Source organism: Pseudopipra pipra, chromosome 1 (genome assembly GCF_036250125.1).
Source record: "Pseudopipra pipra isolate bDixPip1 chromosome 1, bDixPip1.hap1, whole genome shotgun sequence".
NCBI lineage: Eukaryota > Metazoa > Chordata > Aves > Passeriformes > Pipridae > Pseudopipra > Pseudopipra pipra.
The window spans coordinates 3,719,763-3,742,782 of record NC_087549.1 but is presented as its reverse complement, the minus strand read 5'-3'; the positions used below and the strand labels follow the sequence as shown (position 1 = coordinate 3,742,782).

The 23,020-nt window shown below is 50.8% G+C and overlaps 1 protein-coding gene across 2 annotated transcripts in view; it reads right to left on the bottom strand.

Annotated features, from left to right (window-relative positions):
* PTP4A3 (protein tyrosine phosphatase 4A3) overlaps positions 1-22,570 on the bottom strand; it is a 43,270-nt gene extending 20,700 nt beyond the window's left edge. The window contains exon 1 of one of the 2 annotated variants that reach the window (XM_064643400.1): positions 22,440-22,570. The gene's annotated coding sequence lies outside the window, so the exon portion shown is untranslated. Of the gene's footprint in view, positions 1-21,477; positions 21,586-22,439 lie in introns of those variants that run through there. The other variant, XM_064643442.1, reaches the window with a different exon arrangement.
* Positions 22,571-23,020: the final 450 nt, after the last annotated feature.

Below are 23,020 nucleotides of genomic sequence, written 5' to 3'. Positions count from 1 at the left end.
GAGCTTATAAGGAAGATGGAGAAGAACTGTTTACTATGGCCTGTCATAGTACAAGAACCAACAGTTTTGAATTGAAAAAGGGCAGGTTCATATTGAACATAAGGAGAAATTTGCTATGGGAGTGGTGAGACACTGGAACAGGTTGCCCAGAGAAGCTGTGGATGCTGCATCCCTGAAAGTGTTCAAAGTCAGGCTGGATGGGGCTTGGAGGCAGCAATCTGCTCTAATGCAAGGTGTCCCTGCCCATGGCATAGGGTCTGGAACCATCTTTAAAGGTTCTCTCCATCTCAAACCACTCCCTGATTCTATGAGTGACTGACAGTCAGGGTGGCCAGGTGGCACTGTGACCCCTACCCAGGGTTCTCCACATCAGCTTCCACCCAGCTCCCAGCTTGCCTCTTCATCAAGTGGAATCCAAACTGGATTCAAGTTTAATCAAAGTATTAAAAAACCTCGCTGGAACAGGACTCTCTGAAAATCGGAAAAAAGGGCTGAAAAATCCTTAGGACCAGAGTCCTACAATGCTGTAGCTTGGGACGTGGTCTCAGACTGCCAAAATGGGCTCCCCAATTACTACCAAGCCAGTTCCCTTCTGGTCTGAACAACAGAAGCAGAAAGCAGCTGCTGGTGCTCCAGACAATCATGTTTTAAATCACATCCTCACTCGTCAGGCAGTGATGCTCTGGCATGCCAAGGCTGCTCCCAGCCGCTGTTTGAGGCGAAACCAGCTAAAAAAAGAATGGCAAACTATACAGATCCTGATGCTTCTTGCACTTGAATGAACTGTCTTTCAATACAGAAGATGAAAAGTCATCCAATCCTATTTCTGTCATTCGCAGGAAGGATTTCCAGCAGCGGCTTTGTAAGAGCCAGCAAACGCCCTGGCTTCTCAGGAAGGGAAATTGCAATGATCTGCATGAGCAAAAATCTCATGTCAAAGCTGCCGTGGGATGATGATCCTTTCTCCTTTTTCTATCCTGGCAGGGAAAGCAAGGAGAAGGTTGTGCAGCACAGCCCAGCTGGCTGCATGGACTGTGCCTGGGTGATTTTGGAGAAGGACCACATTCTCAAGGGAATCGCAGGACAAGGAGGAAATCCATCCTGTCCACAGTGCTACTGTGGAACATCACCCGAACAACACAAGTGGGGATGTCACACCCCATGGAAAGCAAAGCAATTCCAACAACAGGGACGTTTCAACCCCATTTCAACCCCAAAACATTGTTTCAGACTCTTGGGACAATATGGAAGTGAAGTGATCATCACACAGTACTATTTTGGGGCCAGAGGAGCAGTTGGCATCACCATGCTGCTTCTCCTCAAAATGCCCAAAGGTCAGAAAGAGAGCGTCTGACTGCTCCAGAAGTCCCCAGGAATGCTTACTCATGAGCACGCTTTGGCTTTGACTCTCTTTCATCTGGATATTTGCATAAATCTGGTTGCTGCCCTTAGGGAGATGCAAATTCCCTGTAGAAAGAGAAGCGTTTGAACGTGCTGGCTGCTCAGACAGCGCCAGGCAGGGAAGCAAAGCTTTTATCACCTGAACATTAAATAAAGGCTGAGATGTGAAGCCTCCCCACCCTGCTAAGCAGGAAAACTTCCTCGGTTCTTACGGCCAGATCCAGCAGGGATGGGACAGGCAGGATGCAGTGTTTCATCCATGCTCTGCACATCCTCCCCAGCCCCAGGGGTGAGCTTTAATGGCCTGGAGACACGCAAGCTGCTCCAGCTCCGCTTGGCTCCCCGGCTCCGGCTCCCGGATGGTTTCAGAGGCATTTTGACACCCCGGCGTGGGTGGCATTTCCCAGCCACCCTTGCTGCACTGGAGCAGGCTCTAATCAAGCTGAAAGTAAATGAGCTTCCCTGGGTAAATTAAGCTGTAAGCCCAAATTCATCATTTAGGATGAAGCCAACTGGTGATAGTAAGTGTTTTTGGAGATGCACATGCACACATTCTGCCTCTCGGCAGGGAAAAAGGCAAAGGAGGTGAATGAAAAAGCAACGCCAGAAACAAGCATAAAGCTGCTCATCCATCTGGGTTAAATATTGGCTTTGAGATCTGGCCAGAATGGTCCTTACCCTCTGTTCCTGGGGTTTCAGCCTGGGCAAGGAGGCAAACAGCCATCCTCAATCCTGCATGTCATGGGTGCATCCCAGGAATCTCTTTCTCATGTTGTTTCCTAAAGAGCCAGAATGCAGCGAGCAGAAAATGCAACACCAAGAAACACCTATGGAGGCCTTGCAGAACATCCAGTGCTGACTTAAGGATCAATTACAAGCTCCTGTGGTACAGAGAGGAAGCTAAATGAGAGTGTGTACCTGGTTCCCTGCCAAAATCCGTACTATTGCAAGTATCTTGGCAGAAAAACCCTATAGGTACAGATGTGCACACAGTACTCCCAGCAGCCAGCACAAAGGGTATTTTGATATTTCACAAATAATTTAAATTTGGCATCACACATGACAACCAACAGCAAAACCAGCCCAGGGATGGGCTGGGTCGCAGTGGGACATCCCAAGGGATACTCAAGATGTCCCCTCCAGCCACAGGACATGGGGCTCATGTGCTCCAGTGCAAAGCCAGCAGGTATCTGGTTAGACTCGGCCCTGCCAGCAGGAGGTCATCGTGACATCAATGGCCATCTTGGCAGAGGCACCATGGAGTCGATCTTGCCTTGGGGGAATTAAAAAATAAATTTAAAAAAGTTTATTTTCAGCTTAATCCGTTCCCAGTTCATCTCCCTGCAAACAGGCAGTGGTGGCACGGCACTGTGGGCAGCACTGGGACAGGCAGCCAAGAGTTACTAAATGAGCCCTGTAATTCAATGCTGAGGCACGGGGCAAAACTCCGCTGCGTGTTCCCATGTGGGAATTTCCCTGGCATTCTCTTTTATCAGCTGGTCGATAAAATATCCCCACCCATCCAGATCTACTGTAAGTGTCGATCATCAAACAGATGGAGCACATACTCTGCTGTCATTAGAAGTCCTGGGCTGGCATTTACTGGAAACACAGCAGAAGGACTTCCTTCAAGCTCTACTGGATGGTGGCACCTGAAGGTCTCCGGGGACCTCAGCAAGGGGCTTCCCTGCACGGTCTGGAGATGCCAACTGACCTCTCCCATGAAGCTGTACCTGCAGCCTCCCTGGAGGGCTGGCACAGTGCAGGAACAGGAGATTTTAAATACTAAGGATCAACTCTGAGCTCACCCACTTCACTGACACAACCACGGGGAGGGGCTGGGCAGGACCATCATTGCAGTGTCCCTGCCTCCAAACTGGTGATGCATCACCAGCTCCTCACCGGGAGCACATCCCAGCCACCCTTCCAGCTTGCAGCCACAGCACCAAGGACGAGGATGATTCCCAGCATCCAGGACTGCTGCTGCATCCCTTTGATGCCAGGGTGCTGATAAAGCCCTGGTTCTTGACCTGTCCGCTTCAATAAAACAAACAACAGCTCCATGAATTCCCAGCTAACTTTAGCAGATGCCAATTTTAGCACCTCGTGGGAGGGAACTGCTGCCCAGCTGCCTGCATGACGCCTATGCTGTGTTTTCATCCCCAGCTTCAGGCAGATATTCTGGGTTCTGTAAAGCCTGAAGGCAGTTTTGGGGGAAATACAGCCATTTTTAAAGCAACAGCAAAAATAAATCAGTATTTTAAAGGGAAACGGAGTGGGAAAAAAAGCCTTGCTCTGGAACAGCATCGGCAAAAAACCCTGCAGTAGTAAGATCTGCTGACAAAAACTGCACCCACATGTGGTCCATTCCTATTCCAACTCCCACTCCAAAGCTGTGCCCTGAAATCACAAAGCTGGACCATGGGCTGCCCCACTTGCCCACAGCTCACTGACAGCCTGGGTTTGTTATCTTGGGAGGAATAGAATAAGATTACATGGCTGTCCTGTGCAAAAGCTTTTTGCACATTTGTCATCATTCAAATGGGCTTAAAATCTGATTATTTTTTTCAACTTCCATTTTTGGAAGTGATTTATCATGCCCCTACATTTCAGTAAAGAGCAGTAAATGGATGGAGGATGCTCAAGAGCAGGTCTGAGACACACAGAAGATATCTTCATGTCACATTAACCCAGCTTTGTAAAATCTGAGAATTTGAGACAAACTTTTTCTCCAAATCACGCCTTTTTCAATGAGTTCATTTTCAGGAATCTGTCCCATCCACTCGCCTCAAAAAATGTTTGTCTCTGGCTCACATCCACAAAACCAGATAATTGGGAGTTTATAAGTTCATAACTTGAACTGAAGTCAGAAAGTTTCGTCTTTCATTTTCCAGAGCTGATTCACGGCCAGCCTGGACTGAAACGTGGGTTTGCTTCTAATTTGCTGTCATTTCAGGGTTCACTTGCAGTTTAAGTGATTCTCTGCTGCTGCCTGATGTCTCCCGTGCTGTCATCCCAGCTCAGTGTCGGCACAGCTCATATCTGCACTCCCCAAAGCCTGTCTGGGCCCACTTTTTGACCTTGATCAAGTGAAATGCCCCTGGATTTGCTTCTTTGCTAGAACTTCAGAGGGATGTCAAGCAAGGATTTTGTTCCTGGGGCTGCCCAAGTGATCATACCCAATGCTGAGCACAGTCAGAGAGCACCACCTTGGACTTGTATTTTTATCTCCAAAGAGACATTTGAGCTTTTCAAAATTGAGCTTTTTTTCCCTCTCTGCTACACCAACACAAGAATTGGAGCTTCATTATTTCACTGAACCCAGCTGTATTTCTGGTCCTGCAAAGTCAACAAAGAGGAGCAGCCAGTTTTTTTGGCTCCCTTGGAAACTCTGCAGTCCAAGAAAATCAGACGAAACATTTGAATACACTCAAGCTTGTTCGTCAACAGTCTGATTTCTGAGGGACCTGACCCTGCGTTCAGGCTGACCAACGTTGCACTCACAGCAATATTTTTGGGTCCTGTGTGAAATACTCCTGCAATGGTCCTGCTGCCAAGTCTTGCAGAAGTTCCCAGGCTGAGGGGCTGCTGCTGCTGAATGTGAGGAAGGAGCCTCCCCTGCAGGGTTCATGTGAGTTGCTGAAACATCTCAGGTCACCAGGGAAGGGTCAGGAGTGGGGAAGGACGTGCACAATGTTAACTACAACTTGAGAAAAGCACCAAAGTAAATACAGGCAAGTGTCTGACATCTCACATCGACTGTCACAGAAGGGTTGAGGTTGGAAGGGACCACCTTCAACCTCCCCAATGGATGAAGCATCACTATGAACCATCAATGCTTTCATTGGCATCCTGCAGGTAAGATGGTCTGCAGTCACACATCACCACTGTGCCTTGATGGATGGATGAGATTCCTTGTGCTGGCTACTTGGATTGTGCTCCTCTGAGAAATTTAGCATCTAATGAGATCTAGGGTTAAAGGACATAATTTCCTCCCTTTGCCCCACCCAAGGTCACTGAAGGACATGGACCTGCATAGAGAGCATCCTAACCCATTTCTGAGACACAGATCTCCCTTCACAGATGCCCCCTCTCAGCTCCAAGCAGCACCAAACTCTTCCCTTAGGGTCCTTCAGAGATGGGAAAAGCACCCCTGAGCCCCAAAATGTGGGCCATCACCCTGAACCCTCCAAGGAGGCTTGTCCACAAAGCCCATCTGAGGCCTGGTGCCTGGCCATAGCCTGGAGATGAGGCATCTGGCGGAGCCCACAAGGTGGAAAGTTCAAGTGGCTGCTGTTTATTTGGCTTTGCAGAGAGCAGTCGCCCAGCCTGAACGTGGGCCAAGCACCTTCCCATCGCAGGAAGCGCTGCCGGAGTCTTTAAATAACCACCAGTGGTCAGGGCTTTGGTTTACAGCTTTGCTGGATGGAAAACCACCCCCCACAGCACGCCTGCTTCAGCCCTCTCCTGGGTGTAACGGCATCTGCTCACCTCCCCACCTCCTAGGTCTTCATGTCCCAGCCCCACGAGCTTCATGGAAGCTTGACAGAGGCAGAAAAAGTTCTCACAGCATAGGCATAAAAACACGTACAGGCTTCTCGTCCCTTGTGAGAGATGAACTTCATGTCCTACAGTCAAAGTTTCGCTTTGCTTTCTTGTAAATTAGTTGTTCCTTGGGGCTCTCCTCACCCTCCCCATCCTGCTGTTAAGGTCTATACACATCTCACCATACTCCAACATCGACCAGCACCACCATAAAGTGCTCCTCACCTTCCTGCTGTTGGACTGGTGTGTTACCAGTTCATATGGTTCAAACCGAGAATAAAATCCTTCCTCCAGGGCAAGCAGAAAATGCCAAGATCCCCCCACAGAGGCTTTCTCAAGAATTTCCCTGGGGGACTTGAAATCAGAAACTTTGCCAAGAACCTGGACCGAGCGGGTCACCCAGCAAATCCTGCTCTACTGATGGAAAGTTCCCAAAAGCTGTTTCACTGGGAAGCCTGGCTAGTTTGGGATTTTGGCAATGCAGGCTTGCCAGGACTCTGGGGAATATAAATGATTTTTTTTTACCTATAGCTGTCATTAACATATTAACCTAAAATGGTGACTGGAGAGAGGAAGCTCCACAAACAAGCAAAATAGCATTTTACAGTTGGAAAATAAGACCTTGCCCTGACCTCCTCTTGGGCAGATCCACTGGTGCACAGCAAACCAGTATTTTATTTTAAATCGCGCTTGTAAAAAGTAAAAAAAAGCTGCTTCCTTGACACTTAAGTCAGGTAAGGACACAGCAGGCCAATCTGCCTTATAAATAAGTCTGCTCTTGTATACACATGTTTTAAAATAGGCTTATGAAATGTAAACACATGGGCTTTAACAAAAAATAATTCAGCCTCACTGAAACCATTTAAGCAGGGCTGAGCCAGGCTTCCTGAGCCAGGCCTCAAAGATCTGCCTGAAGACCCAATAGACCCTTAGAGACATTCTCATAAACACAGAAAAAGGAGCAAAATTCAGTATATTTTTTAAGGATCATCCCTGGAGCTGCATCCCTGCCTTGGTTTTGAAGCATGAGGTTATAGGAAGAGATTAGGGTGGGAAGGGTTTCTTCCAAACTGTCTCTAACGTGGGCATGTTCCATGCTGCCCACCTTCTCTGTACCATTTAGACAGATAATTTTTCTATTTGTCCCCAACCTCTCTGCCCTAGGAGAGGAGCTAACCACCAGGAAACCTAGGCTTTAAAAATAAAATGCAGTCTTGGCTTCAGAGTGGCAGGTGCAAGGAGAAAAGCTATTTTTAACCCTCATTCTGCAAGAGGGGAATGCTGGGACCCTTCTGAGCAGGGCTTGTCTGAGTTTAGGAGATTTATTTGGAGGCAGTGAAGGGGTCTGACTGGTGGTTAATCCTGGGGCTGGGCGCTGGGAAGAGGACATCAAAGCATTCCTGCATCTGCTGGGGAAATGGGAGAGGCAACAGACAGAGGCTCTGCCTCCTCCCTGGGCGGCTGCTGGGGCGACAGGTGGCACAGATCTGGTGCTTGTGGCTCTCCATGACCCAGAAAAGCTGTGGAGATGTCTGAGCAAAGTCCTGAGGATGCATCTTCCCACTTGATTTGTTGGGTTTCCACCCTGCTCAAGCACAAGCCAGGTAAACTGCAAGGAGAGGTGTTCCAGCCCTCTGATAATTTCTGTGGCTTCCTCTGGACCTGCTTTAACAGATTCATGGCTTTCTTGTGCTTAAAGACCCCAGACCTGGACACAGTACTCCAGGTGGGCTCTCATGAGGGCAGATTCTATGATTCCATGAAGATGAGCTCCCAGTAAGCTCAAGAGACCACTGGCTGGTGTCCCTGTGTCTATCCATCCTGGCATCCACAGTGGAAGCTTTTCCTACCACAGATAAGAGGATGGTTCAAACCTCTCATGAGCTGGTGTGGCAGCAATCCAAGAGTTAACATCCGCAGATGAAGAGCACGCTAAGGATTTAGCAGGACCTGACATCTCACAAAGGGTGGCTAAGGTAACTTTGTCAAAGGCTGGCATTCAGGACTTCTCCACCCAAGGAGCCAAACAGCCTCAGGCAGGCTGTCTCAGGGGACTTCTGGGTACACTGCATAAATCTCCAACCTTATTAAAGCTCCGAAGACCAGAATCCAGCCCCTGACCTTCTCTGGAGCAGAAAACGACAAAACGTTTCCTGTTATTTATAGCAGCTGGAGAGCCTGATGGGAAAACCCCACTTGTGAAACGTGGGCTGCCTGCCACGGCTGCTCTGCAGAGAACGGTCAGGCTGCTCTGAACTCCAGCCTCGATGGACCCTCCACCCCTGCAGCCACTTCACCCCAGGCAAGACCATGTCCAGAGGCAGCCCAGCAGAAACAGGCATATGGATCTTGCTCCCACTGGCTCTTCCAACTTGAAACAGGCAAGGCTGAGCATCCCAGAAGAGGGGGCTTCACCTGTGGGCTACAGGGACCTGGCAGCCCTTGAGGTGCAGAGTTCACCCATACAAGGCTCCACCTAAACGTGGCTGACCTTACCTAGGAGGTGACTGTCAGCTTTCAGAGAAACTGAGGAGAGGGCACAGCCCCTTTGCCCACCTCCACCAGATGCTACCCCCCTCCTCAAAGCACATCAGGACACGCACTGGCATGTTTTGTGCGCTGACAGCTGAATTTCCATCACCCTGGCACGCACTGAGGGTGCTTTCTGGCACACTCAGCCACACAGGTGCAGGAAACCTCACAGTCCAAGGTGAGCTCTTCCTGCACCGGTATGGGCTTTACCTCCGAGAGAGCCTCCCAGCTCCGGCCCTGCTTGAGAGGATCTTTTGCTGTCATGCTGTTGAGGAGGATTCCCACAGCTTCTGCGCTGGGCCCGCGCCAGCGCGGGTGTTCCGCTCGCTCCCAGGCCGAGGGAAGCAAGCTGCTCATCACGCACTGCCGTGAGAGGCTGTGAAGGAACTTGCCAGCCGTGACAGGAGCAGCCGGCTCTGGAGTTGCCACGGTGGCGGCTCCTCTCCGGTTTGAAATGCTGCGATGGCACCCAGGGACATGTACAGACCACGGCCCTGCTATGGTCTAAAATAAGCCACCAGGGTGACAGGGAGTGTCAGGGATGTCAACGCAGCAGTGAACAGCTGCTGGGGTTTAGGACCATGCTGGGAGCAGCACAGGTCACACTCCTGAACTTCACCTTCACCATGAAGCTGTTGCTCCTGCCCAGGCAATGATGCTGTGGGTAGGACTCAGTTTGAGAGCAGAAACCTCAATTTAGGGACCCAGAAGCCTTGTTAGAGTCATAAAGATCACAGAATGGTTTAGGTTGGAAAGGACCTTTAAATGTCATTTAGTCTGCCCTCCCTGCAATGAGCAGGGACACCTTCCACTAGACCAACAGAGACCTTTTAGGCTTGTTCTAAATGAGTCACCTGATGTCACCTGGTGGCCTCCTCCTCTGTTGCAGCTCTGCTGCCAGTGAATCCCTACAGTCCCATGGCCACTGTGGGAGACTGACACACCTTATCCTCAGCAACAAAACCCCAGATCAGAGCCATGGCCAAGCCCGAGGCGCATCTCTGAAGAGCCCAGTCAGATATTCTCCCAGGGAGATTTTGGCCCTCGTGATGGAAAAGTTCCTTCTAAATATCCCCAGGCAGTTTGCCTGCAACTCCAATTAATAACACTGTATTTTGTCAACAAAGTCGGGTCAGCGGCAATTCATAGACTTCACGCTGGTTAACCTTCTTCCACCAAACAAGCCCAGGGATATTTTGACTCTCTGCCCTTGAGAAGTTTATTTGTGTGGGATCTGTCCACTTACCAGCTTCCGGCAATGAAAAGACACACAAGAAGTGCAACCGCTTTCTAAAAGTCAGGGAAAGACCTGATGGTTGTGGCCAGGACTCCCCAGCACTGGAGCCAGAGTTGCCAAAGCCACCTAAGAGAGGCCAAGAGGCTTGTAATTAGCCTGGGAGAGAAACCAGAGTGCAACAGCCTGACCATCATCCCCATATGCAACAAGATCTTCTGCAGAGAACTTGTAGGTGTTCTATTGCTGGAGGCAAAACACATGGACTGGGATTGTGGAGCCCCAAAAGAAGGCTCAACAGGGAAGGTACATCGGAGAAAGCCATCCCCACTTTCAGCCTTGTCCATGTCCCATCACCCAGGAAATGACTCAACATCAAACCAGTTCAAGCTTCCCCAGTACTTTCCACTGCCCAGGACCACACCTTATCATCTGATGCTCACAGCATTTTGTAGCAACAGCAGATGCAAAGAGTAGGATCAGGGAAATGGAATACCTTAGCCTTGGTCCGGCGAGGATTTCATGCCTTTCAGAAGCAGAAGGACCAAGGAGAAAGATTTCTCCACCTTCCTCCTGAGACGTGTGGGATGTATCTCTCACCCTGGGACCACGGGCTGTTGTAGCCCACAGATGTTTGTGCTCTGGGTAGCACAGAAACCTTCACCGTGATTAGAAAGGATTGGCCAAAAGGGATTCAGCTTGAGACTCCTTCACTGCCTGGGCTCTCCTGGCAAATGATTTACAGATGCTGCAACTGGCTGGCGTGCTCTTCACCCAGACAGAACAGCATCTGGCAGGCCCATTACTGCCTTGTGTGGAGGGTGTGCCCTGGAGAGCCTGGAGATTTATTGTCCAGATATAAAGTGACTGAGCTCTGTCCCAGGAGCAGCTCCAGGGAAAAGCAAAGAGCTTCTTCATAAAAGAGCCTGCTTATCACAGTTGCAATTATTTGCACATAAAGGGGAGGCCAGGAGGGCAAACGAACCCCAGGGTGGTATGGGGAGGTGACACCGTGCTGGCTCCAGCGGGTGCTGCCAGCTGGAGGAGGGTGTCTGGTGTGGTGGAGGAATGGCTGACCCAGAGAGGGGCAGGGAAAGCTGTGCCTTTTAACAGCAGTTGGGATATTTTCTCCAGCACATTCCTCTCCCTCCAATAATCTTGTGGGAGCCTGGAATTGTGAAACGCAATTCCTCCCTGCTGGCAGCTCTGTGGGGATGCCAGAAGCCAGAGCAGCCTTGCATGGGGGCAGGACCAGTGTCCATCACATTGCAGACACGAGACACCAATAATTACACTGTGAGGTGAGGAGAAAGCCTTTCCCACCACATACCTCCTCCCTGGCCTGGCTTGTCCTTGCAGCAGGGCAGAGCATCTCAGACTGGGGCAAAGGATACAGCACGCTCAGTGTGATGCAATATTTACCTCTTCTTGAGATCTGAGTGAGGTCATGCATTTGGATCACTTTGGGCTGTATTTGCTCAGGGATAGAAAGTTAAACCCTTCAGATTTCAGTGTAAATCCCAGTAGGGAGCAGTAGCTGGGAGAAAAGCCTGGTGGGATGCATGGGCTCCCGGGTGGCTCCTCCAGGCCACATGGGACCTTGGGTGGTGCCTGATATCTCCATCTATCCCATGGATGGCAGGACACTGGGTTGCATCTGGCAGTCGTTTGTGAGGCCCCTGGTCACAGCCATGTGCTGGGCTGAGCCATGCAAACCGTGGTGCACGTCTGTGGGACGTGCCTTCACCCACCTCTGCTTTCAATTAAAGCCACTAATGATTTTAGCAAGGAAAACCCTGAACCAAGCACACTCCGTGGCGGGCTCGCTAATGCTGGCCAGATGTGCTGCTCCTGGCAGGTGCCGCAGTGGCCACAAGCGTGCAGGTGGCAGAAGGAAAAGAAGAAAAAACAAGTTATGGGTCACTGCCATCAAACCAACTCTTCTGGGCTCAGGAATACTGAACAGAGCCGGTCCTGGATGCTTTGCGGTCTGGGCTTGGGTGAGGCCCCAAGGCTGCAATGGTTTTATTTAGGGCATGCAATAACCTTTGGCTCCTATTGTACTTGTGTTTGCCAGAAAGGCAGTTGGTCTGGCTGGATTAAAGCTGGCAGTAATTACATGCCAATGCCTCCTCTGTAGTGAGGAGGAGCAAAACCTAAAAAGAAAACCACGTGGGCATCCCCCTACTCGCCACTTTGCATGGAGATGGCCCCTCACCCTCCCGCAAGCAGAAATCCAGCTCATGCCCAGAGTTAACACTTTGGAAAGTTATTGACAACGCAGTCCAAAAGGGAGAAGAGATGTGGAAATTGCTCCTGGTGTCAAATGTGTTTCGTAAGCCACCAGCTGTATCCCCTGAAGGACACTCTTCCTCGCCCAGCCACCAACCCAGCGAGCAGCCTTCCAGCCTTCCCTGCTTCCCCAAGCACCAAACACAAACCAGATGCTCCAAAATGCCTGGTTGAAGACATTCCCTTTCATCTGGTAAGTGCTGCTTCCGAGGGAGAAGATCTTAAGCATCCTCAAACCCTCTTGAATGACCCAGTCGCCTATTTTTGTCCTTTTTGGGCTTCAGAGTGTCTTTGGCTTTGGCATCTGAGCCACCCTGCTGCTCCTCATCCCCTCTTCCTGGCAGTTGATGGCCAGACTCAGCCTCCTTGACACGATTTGGACCCTTGGGACTGGTTTATGGACACCCACTTGCCATCAGCCATGTGCAATCCCACTGCAAGAGGTGCCATGATGTCACTAAAATGGGCACCTCTGCTCCTCCAGTGTCAGACAGGCACGGTGCAGGAAAGCCAGCCTGGGGGGTCCAAAACTGAGGTGCAAAAGGCAAAAAACTAAGATGCTTTTTGCAGTAATGGCAGTGATAACAGCTCCATCTAAAACTGGAGCAGGAGGAAATCCACAGCCCCCAAAATTTGACCTACACGAGCCTAAACTTAAATGAGGTACATCTGCAGCGAGGATTTCCTCTTGCCCTCTTCAGTCACTGCATTTCTAGTTTTGACTAATAAAACAGCCAGTCTTCAAACCTCGAGCTCTTTATTGCTTGTGGTTCCTTCCCCTTCGTTTCTAAGAAATGAATAACAGGAGCAGAAGGTTGCAAAACACACACTGGACTCTCCTGGTTTTAAATACAGTGAGAAACCAAACAAATGGGGAGAGAGGAACAAGGAAAATCGATTCCAGAGAGAAAACGCCCAGCTGCACCCACTGTAAGTGTTGGAGGCTGTGGATGCTGGTTTAGGCAGTGAGAAAACACGACGCAAAAAGCAACAGCAGCGATACCACCGGCGAGCGCAGGATGCTGCAGCTGCAAAGGAGCCCACGGGCTGCTCAGAAAAGATTCAGGATGGAAAGTTAATGCCCAGCCTGATGTACTAAACAACCATGGCCTGGAGAAGAGGAGCTTGGGGTCAAAAAATCACTTAACATGGAAAGATATGATGGGGTCTGCTGGTTTCCTGCTTGTATCTGCTGCTGATGCTCAGTGCTGCATCGGCATCACTCTCCCCAAAAGCCCAGACAAGCATTAGGGGGAATTTTGTTACAATAGCCCAGCAGTTTTGCTGGAAACTGGGAAAGATAAGAATAATCCTGCTAATAACTGCAGAGCCCAGCTCCTCCTCAATGATGCCAATTTATGTGTGGTTTAATGAGGGCATGGAATGATGAAAGGACACTGCAGGGGGATATAAAATCCTGCCTCAAATGGACACACGCTGATACAGTTTAGATTAGGCGGGATGAAAAAAAAAGTAAACAAAAATAAATTTGTAACTAGAGGAAAACTTGGAGGAAATAAGGAGCTGGTGAATGATGGCACCTGGAGCATCGTTCCTTCCATCAAAGGAACCAGCTGAATTCTGCCTGCCAAAGACAAGGAAGGGGTCTAAATCAAGATGGATAAACCAGCACCTCAGCATCACTGGGAATAAGCACAGAGCTTCAAAAGAAAGCACATAAAAGGCATCAACCTGCAAAGAAAACTCATGGCAAAGATGCAGCTGCAAAAAGTATGGGGAAAATGAGTCCCCAAAGTGGGAAATTACCATCCTGGGGGGAGAGCAAACACCTCACAGCTCTTCCCATACCATCCTGGATGGTCCAACACCCCCAAAAGGGGACCAGTAGTAAGGAGCCATGTGTGTATTTTGCACTGATGAACTTTAATGTTGTAAATCCACTTCAGCCTCTGAGCAAAGTGCCTGGCACACCCGTGCACTGGAAACCTCTGCTCCACAAGACCAGGGCTGAGATTAGCACAAGATTAGCACAGGCAGGAGTGTGAGCCCCAGCGCTACCCAAAACAAGAGGAAAGGGTGTTGCTGAAGGCTGCATCAGGAAAAAAACTCTGATCTTTTGCTCCACAAAAGAGAAGTGTGCTACTGAAATTAGAAGATGTGTTCAAATCTGAGAGCCTTTGTTAGTAGTGCAGGTCCTTCTGCAGGTTGGGACTGTCCCTGGTGAGGATGTCCAGAGGCAGCATGGTGGATTTTCCCCTGTCAGTGGGAGGGTGGGCTCCAGATGGAGTTGCTGGGGCTGTCTCCACTGCTGAAATGAGGAAGCCTAGATGCCCTTACACCTCCTCCATCCACCCTCAACCAGGAACTCTGAGGTTATTTAGGTTGGCAGACCCAGGGCTCTTGGCACAGCCTGCCAGAGGATAAACACCAGAGCAGGGAAAAGAGCCATCCGAGCTAAAAGCCAGTGCGGGTACAAGAAGAACAAGGCCAAATGGGTACGAGTCATCCACAAATAAATTTCAGCTGGAAACGAGAGCAGTTTGCATCCGTGTGAGCAGCAAGGCTCTGGCAACAGCTTTCCCGGAGGACTTGCCAGGGTCAAACGGCTCATTAGTTTGAAGAAGGAAACTGGCAGGGGGTTTGTGTCGAGGCTGCTTGTAATGGGGTGGGGGGGACCAGCCAAAAATCGGTGGTGGCTTTGGGGCTGGATTCAGCAGGACATGGGTCTTCTGCCACAGCCATCCCATGTGGCAGCTGTACCTGTGCTGGCAAGGTACAGAGGGGTGCAAACCACATCTACTTGCTCTTGGAGAGAGCGGCATGGGGAGGAAAATAAAAAGGCACCGTTCTTCCAGCTGACAGGAGCTTAAACACCGGCTGGGAATTGGGCTCAGGGCCCTGTGTGAAATTAAACTTGGCTTGTCTTAAGACAGTGGCTCTACTCCCTGAGCACCCTACGAGCATTTGGGTAATAGCAGGGGGAATCAGACCTACTTGTCAAGCGTGTTGCTATTTGTGCAAACGCTGCGTACCGGAGGGAAGCTTGAAGAACAAGTCCCCTTTTTATAGCGCGTTGGATGCTGGCAGCGAGCCTGCAAATTAGAAGGAATTCAGAGAGGAGCAACAACAACAACAAAAAAAAAAGCCTAAGGGGCTGGAGGGATTAGTTTTGGAGGAAGGGAAGAAAAAAGGGAGCTAAGTGTGTGGTCCAGTGGACACGACTTTGGGCTGGGTCTGCACCCGGTGTTGTCCCATCCACAGCAAACCTCCTTGTGCCATGTGCAGGTTTCCCAACCCGACCTTAAGAAGCAAGATGTATTTTCTGCCACCTCAGGAGACAGCTCTGTCATGTCCACAAAAGAAAAGAGAAATATTTTAAAATCACATACAGGATAGAAAGTTCATTAAGAAGCTGTCAGAGCAAAGGACAGCCCACAAACAAAATGGGTTTGAGCTGGGAACAGTTTAGCCATGGCAATGAAGGGTGTGTGGGGACAAACTCCCCGCTGCAATGGGTTTTCTAGGGTGGTTTTACACTAAACTACTCAGTTCATTCCTAAGCTCCTTGAATGAGCTCATAGAGGTGTAATATCCCTGCCTGGATGCAGTCCTGCTATCAGCATTCCTATCGTTTGGGGCACTGAGAGGGGCAGGAGTGACCTGGATCATGGGTTTAATTACCAGCCTTCAGCCTGGCTGCTCTTGCACTGGTGCCAGGGCCCAGTGGAGAGGGGACTTGGGCAGGAGCCCAGCACTGTCCCTGCTGGGAAAAGCTTGGCTGTCCCCTGCTCGGGGTACCCAGTCTCATGGGGACATCCCTGTGACCAGCGTTGCACCAGACATGAAGCACCCTGGGGAGCATCAGCACAGGCACATCCAGGGCCTTTCAGGCATGAGACTAATTTTCCTGTTTGTTGACCAAACCTCCCGTTTTTAGTGCCTGTCACACAAGCACAGATGAAGCTGTAATTTGCCATGACGGGATGTAGGAGAGGAGGGGACACGGAGGCTGAGACAAGCCTTCCCTTAAATGCCCCCTAACGCCACCTTAAAAAATAATGAACTGGGGGCAGAAGAGGTTACTGGTTTGGTATGAGAATTTTCATAAGCATGAGAAAAAAAAAAGACCACATTGCTCCAAAGTTGGTGTTGTTTTTTTTTTTTAAGCAAGCTTCAGGGGCTCTGGGAGAGCAAAGCTTGCTGCAAAGTTTGTTTTCTGTTGTGCCCACGTTACCAAGCAAAGTTGGATGAGGAATGTGCGGCGAAGGGCACTCGGCTGGGCTGGACCCCTAGGTAAGCACTGGTGGTCAGGTATGATGGCACAGTGAGGGTCCCTGGGCATTGCCTCCAGCCCAGGACACTGCTTAGCCACCCACCTTCCCAATTTAAAGCAAACTTTGCTTCCAGCAGCGCGCCATTTCCAACCATTGTGTTGCACACGCACCTAATAAACAAACATCATATAGACATTAAAAAAAGTGTTTTCTAGATGTTGGGATAATGAGGGCAATTTCCCTGGCGCCTTTCCCCGGCATGCCAGGGTGCAGCGTGGTAGCCGGCAGCTCCCAAACCCTTCTCCGGAAAAGTTCAAACCCTCAAATACTTGGAATTGCTCTTTGAGGGAATTTATTTTAAAGCCGCTTTAACAGCAGCTGGGAATTACCAGGGAGGCACTTTGCTCTGCAATTTCCCAGCTGCTGACCCCGTTCACATGAAGGGGGCCCTGGGCAGCCACCCAGCTCGGGGACATGTGCCGAGCCAGCAGAGCCTGGAGTTGCACCCGAAATTCCCCTTGTCCCAGGTTGCAGCAAAAGCACAGAGAGGGGCTGTTCTGCATGGCAGGAACAAGAAAAATTAACTCCCACATCCAGCAGTGTGAGGGCGTGAGCTGGGATGTGGTAGGGTTATTTTTTAAGACCCTGTTCCCACGAGGGATGAAAATTGCATCCAACCATGTTGCTTCTTCCCTGGAGCAAAAGCTGAGCTGAGAGGCTGTGAACCTCTCAAAAACCAAGTGCCGGTGGCACGTTGTTTTTTAAGAAGCATTTTGGTCTTAAAAAGAAAAGAGTAATTGAGCAAAATCACTGACAGCAAGTCAGCACTTAAGTGTTGGCAGGACTGTGAGCCACAGGTCGTGCTGGAAGGTTGGAAAATGCCACCACCAGAGCTGTGGTTGCTCTATCTGCAAACTCTCTATGTCCCCCTTGCCCTGAGAGCGTTATGGAGCCCTTCCCCTTTCCACACCTCCATGGGGACATCTTGGTCACCGTGCCTGGGCTACTTGACTCAAGCCCCAGAGATGAGGTGGTAGCCCTGGAAGAGATGCAGGCAGGTGGGATGGGTCTGGTGGCAGACAGAGGCAGCTCCAAGCCCAACTGCTGCCAGATGTGAACCCACGTGCAGCTGCCAAGTCACCCAAAACGAAGGGGCCCCCAAAGCCACAGGCAAAGGTTGGGCTGACAGGCATCAGTCCCCCATGGCGTGGCACCCGTGGCCCTGTGCCAGGTTTCTTCTCCTTGCTGTCATGCTCAAAAGACATTTGTGGAAAAACACAGCAGAAATGAGAGGGTTTGAGTGGCAGTTTGGAGAAGGAGATGGGGGAAGAAAACAACTTGGCAAGGAAGGAGGGACTGAAGGACACAAGTGTTCCTATTTTGGTTTACAACTCCCAAGGGTGCTGCTCGGAGCGTTTATTGACCAACTCGCCCGCTCTCGATGAGCTGGCCTGGCAAACTGTGGCAGCAGGGAGGCAGGCTATTCCTGGTCAAGGCGTGTCCAACAGCAATGCTTTCTTAACTTAAAATCAACTAGTGACATGAATGGGACTCAAAACGCACAGTCAAGGACTTTCCTGAAGAGGCTCTGGCTCTGCAGCCACTGCACCTGTAGCATCATCTCAATGTCACCACAAAAAAGTCATCAAGTGCCCTCATGAAATGTTTCAGGGGTCCCCAAAAAGGGGGGAAAAAAGAGCCAAAGCCCAGCCAGGCAGACACAATCTGCTCAATAAAATCAAGGTGGACCCTTGACTCCAACAATGCAGCAGACAGAGAGGACTGATTTGCCTCTCTCAGTATTAGAAGGGAAATAATAATCATGGTCATAATAAAAAAGAGTGAGACACAGCCAGGTCAGGTTCATTAAGGGTGAAAGGCAGTGGTTTGACTCCAAACCCAGCTGTTCTCCACAGCATTGATATGATCTTCCCTAGCACAAGTCTGTGCGGGAACTCGTCATCCCCAGTGTTCCTTGCAACATGATAACACGCCACATCGCCCCCAGCTCCCAAGTTAAACATCTTATTAACTGAAGTGACGTAAAAGAGGAAATCTCTGAGAACTATCGCAGAGATGAGAGGGAACACATTTACCATCAATAGGTGATGGTACCTCTGCAGAGAGATCTGCATGTAAACCAGCATCCAGCCCCTCCTTCCCCTCCCTCCTCTAATCACTCCATGTCATGGGAAACTAAACCTGACAGCCAAACAGCTCCGATGTGAGAAACTTGCTGTAAAAATATTTTTAAGACTGAAAAACAACAACAACAACAAAAAAACTTGCCTTCCAGGAACCCATTTGGATACAAACCCAGTGCAGCTGCAGCCACCCTCCGCATCCGCGTTCATCCCTCCTGCTTCGGCTTGGAAATCAGGCAGGGTGGGGAAGCGGAAAGGAAATACAAAGACAAAAAAAAAAAAAAGGAGGATGGTGGTGGTGGGAAAAGCAGCGATATCGCAGGCGATGAGCCGCGAGATGCTGTTGGCAGAGCGGTCCAGCAATCCCCTGAAATTCAGACGGTCACGTGCGCTGCCTGTCTGCAGCTCCCGCGCAGCCCGGGCTCAGCACTTCGCCCAACTGCACACGCAGCACTTCGCCGCGGAGAGCTCTCCCGCCCCACCCCCGCACGCCTCCCAGCCCATGCCCCATCCCAACCGTACCCAGCAGGTTTTGGCACTGCAAGGTGACCTAGGGCTCCACGCCGAAGCTGCTCTGGCTACAAAGGTTGAAAAGCATCGCTATGCTGCAAAACCACCCTCCCTGGCAGCTTCTCCATCTAAATCCCAGCCCTGCAGGTAGTGCTGTCTTCTCCACCAGGATGTGCACAGTGGCCACCTCCCCACGGCATCCATCTGGGGCTGGTGGGGGTTCCCACTGGTGTGGAGGAGCGCCAAGAACATTCTGTACCCAGCCTGTCCCTGGGCAACCCTGGGCATGTCCAAAACCAGCCCCTGAGCTCCCTGGGCAGTTGAGGTTGCATCAGAGAACAGCGGGTGAGCCCAGACACCTCTGGGGCAAGGTGGCAGCCAGCTTCTTTCTTTATTTATTTTTTTTCCCCTTTAATTTTCACCTGGGACGTGCTTTGCACCAAAGGGATGCTTTAGACTCCATCCTACACTGCCCCGCAGCAGCTCCTGGGGACTAACCGCGACCAAGCAATCACCAAAGGTCCCTCTGCAAAGGCCATGAGGCTGCACAGACCCAACCTCACCACCCCAACTCCAAAAACCTCCAGGACAACTAAAACGAATTTTTTTTCTCTGCTTGCACCCATTCCTCACGTAAATTAGCAAGAGGAATTAGGAGACTGAATGTTCCATGCTGCCTCGACTTCACTACTCGGCCAGAGATGCATCGCATGGCACTAAAGTCAGGCAGATACAGCGAGACTAAAAAAAGAGTGTGGTTGCTTTTTTTTTCTTGTAAAGCTGGACTGCCTTTCACGGCGACTGTATTTATAGGTAGAGCTGTTGAAATTTTAAGGGCTCCTTGCCACAGGAATCCGGCCGCGTCTCGTGTTCGCAAAGTGGCGTAACTTGGCAAAAATGAACATACAACCGATGGCCGATGGGTGCTGCTTCCCTCCCTCAATTTTGGGTTAAATCAGAAGGGAAAAAGAGAAGATGCAAAAATGAGCCATGCACGCCACTGCCATGTGCCACAATATGTATTTTCCAGATTCAGAGCGTAATGAACACGGGACTTCACGCCCGCCCCTGCACCGGCACTTTCCTTTTCTGTCAACGACCAAAAAAAAAAACCCAGCTTTTGCGGGTGTTTATTTTTGCTTTCAGTTTGGCTACCCATGGCACACACAAAGCCTCCTCTGCACTTCGTTTTAGGGCTGAAAAACTCTGGCAGGGTTCAGCCCCAGAGCGGTAAAACTCGCTCTCCCCGTCCAAAGCCGCCCGGGAACACCATCTACCAACACATCACAGCACATGATGCCCAGAAACCACGCGGTCTCAGCCCAAAAATTGGCAATTTTCTTACACAACAGCACTGCTACACAGCTAAAACCCTTTTTAATTTTAATTTATGCTATAAAAGTACACTACGCCCTGTCCAAAGACGCTACCACCCCGCTGAGCACGTCTGGATGCTAAACTTTGATTCCCTATGGCAACGTGCGTCTATTTAAGACAAACCCCAAACCATAATTTAAGACAAACCCCAAGTTATTGATAGGAGCCCATGTTTACTGTTTGCTATTTTAATATCAAGTGCTGTTGGCTTTCAAGCCACTCATTTCCATGGCTTGCAGGGAAGGATGAAGCTGGAAACATGCCTAAACGTCGGGGTTTTTGACGTTTCCATGGGCACTTCTGCTGTCAAATCAAAGAAATGCACTTAACAGGCCGATCCCAGCGGATGCTTCTCATCCAGGATTGCCTTGACTGGAAGCCGGCAAGTGATTTTTGAGCTATCAAGGCACACACAAAAATAAAACAGCTGTAACAAAAGCTTTTTGCTTCTGCAAGCAGCCCTCTCCATAAGCAGAGCCAACAGGGCGATGGCTCGTGGCACGCTGATGACACGATTATTTCCAGCCTTGTGGAAGTTAATGTTCCCAAAAGGAACAAATTTCAGATTGCAGCACTTACCAAAGGTTAAAGTCTCTTGCTTCCCTTGCCCAAGCGTCAAATTTGGTCTTTGCTACTAGCACCTGACATCCCCAAAAAGCAGCTGTGGGGGACTGTACCCCTACTAGCCAGCACCTGGAAGGTTAATTCTGAAGCCTAGTGACAACACAGTGTATATACATCCTGGATGTATATAAATATTGGTGCAGAATATTGGTGGGTCCACAAAGCCCTGAGCTTCAAATCCACCTGCAACATTTTAAACATACACTATGACAAAAAAATTAGTAATTGTTGCAACAGTAGGATTTAAATCCAGTTCATAACAGGGGAGATTCATGATATTTTGTATTCAAACAAGTCACCAGCCCCGTTTATCCCCACTACTCTTTTTCCATTGTTGTGGAATAAATACACGACTTCATGAAGGCTCAGTTTTCTTGCTGATCCTCCTTGAGCCAGAAGGATGCACATAAACCCAACCCAGCAGCTCCAGATGCGAGATCACCTCGTTTATGTTTCAGCTCCTTTCCACAGAAAGATGAAGCTGTAACTGAATTAACTGGAAATTGGCAGCGGCACAAACTTGCCAGATTCCAGCTAATTGTTTGGATTAGTAATCCCTGTTGTATGCAAAAATGCACCTTACCTACGGCAGAGAAAGGCATAGGGTGTCCTCCTGATAGGTGACCTGCCTGCTCTGGGAATGGGAACTACTGGCATTCCCAAGCCCCCACCAGCGAAAGGCTCGTCAGCCTAACGAGACATGCTCAAATATCGAATCACTGAATCATTAAGGGCGGAAAAGACCTCCCAGATCACCAAGTCCAACCCTCAGCGCAGCAGCACCACCACGTTCACCACTGAACCATGTCCCCAAGTGCCACATCCACACGCTTTCCGAACACTCCCAGGGATAGTGATTCCACCACTTCCCTTGGAAGCCTGTCCCGAACATGCCCCGGGAGAGGCCGTCCCTGCCGCAGCTGATGCAGCCAGCGCAGCCCCATCCGTCTGACGCGGAGAGGTGGGAAACATCCATGGGGATAGCGAGTCCAGACAGCCTGGATGGAGCATGGAACTTCCCCCCTGGGGCCCCTGGTGACACCGAGTGCTGCGTCCGGCGCCGGGAGGGGTGGAGAGGCCCCGCGGAGCCCCCTCAGCGTCCGCGCCGCATCCCACCCACGGGGCTGGGATGGGGGTCTGTGGGATGCTCCGAGTGGTACCACAAGGCAGGGGACTGCGGCATCGCGCGTGGCCTCCCCACGGGGGTATGCCGGGCGAGCAGCAGCGTGCGTGACCCCCCTCCCCCCGCGCTGTAGCTTCCCTCCTTTAATTTTGAGTTAAATCAGACGGGAAATAGGAAAGGTGGGGGTCACGGTGCGGGGAGGGGGGTCACGCACGCTGTTGTCCCGCCGCCATAGCCACGAGATGGCTGCACCGGGGCCACCGCCGCCCAGTCTGCCCAGCCCCGCTGCGGTGGCCCCGCGGCCGGCAGCGCTCGGACCCCTCCCGCCCGCATTGTTGCGCGGGCGGACCCACGTGCCGCCACCGCCGGCGCTTCCCCCTCTCCCGCAGCCCCGTCCCCAGCCTCCTCCGCCGCGCACTGACCTGCCCGCTGCCTGGGCTCGGCTCGGCTGTGCTGTGCTCGGCTCGGCTGGGCTGTGCTGCACTGGCCCCCGCCCGGCTCCGCTCGCCCCCCGCCCGCACGTGCGGCCGCTCCCGCTCCCGCCGCCGCCCCGCGCGCGCCCCCGCGGCCCCCGGCCCCGCCCCCGCGCGCGCCCCCGCGCCCTCACGTGCCGCCCCGCGCAGCCAATGGGGACGGGGGGGAGCGGAGCGATGAGGGGGCGGGGCCGGGAAAGGGGCGGAGCCAAGGGGGAGGGGGCGGGAATGGGGGCGAGGGGTGTGAGGGGAGGGGGAGAGGGAAGGGAAAGGAAAAAGGAAATGAAAAAGGAAAGGAAAAAAGGAAAAGAAAAAAGAAAAAGAAAAAGAAAAAGAAAAAGAAAAAGAAAAAGAAAAAGAAAAAGAAAAAGAAAAAGAAAAAGAAAAAGAAAAAGAAAAAGAAAAGGAAAAAGAAAAGGAAAAGGAAAAGGAAAAGGAAAAGGAAAAGGAAAAGGAAAAGGAAAAGGAAAAGGAAAAGGAAAAGGAAAAGGAAAAGGAAAAGGAAAAGGAAAAGGAAAAGGAAAAGGAAA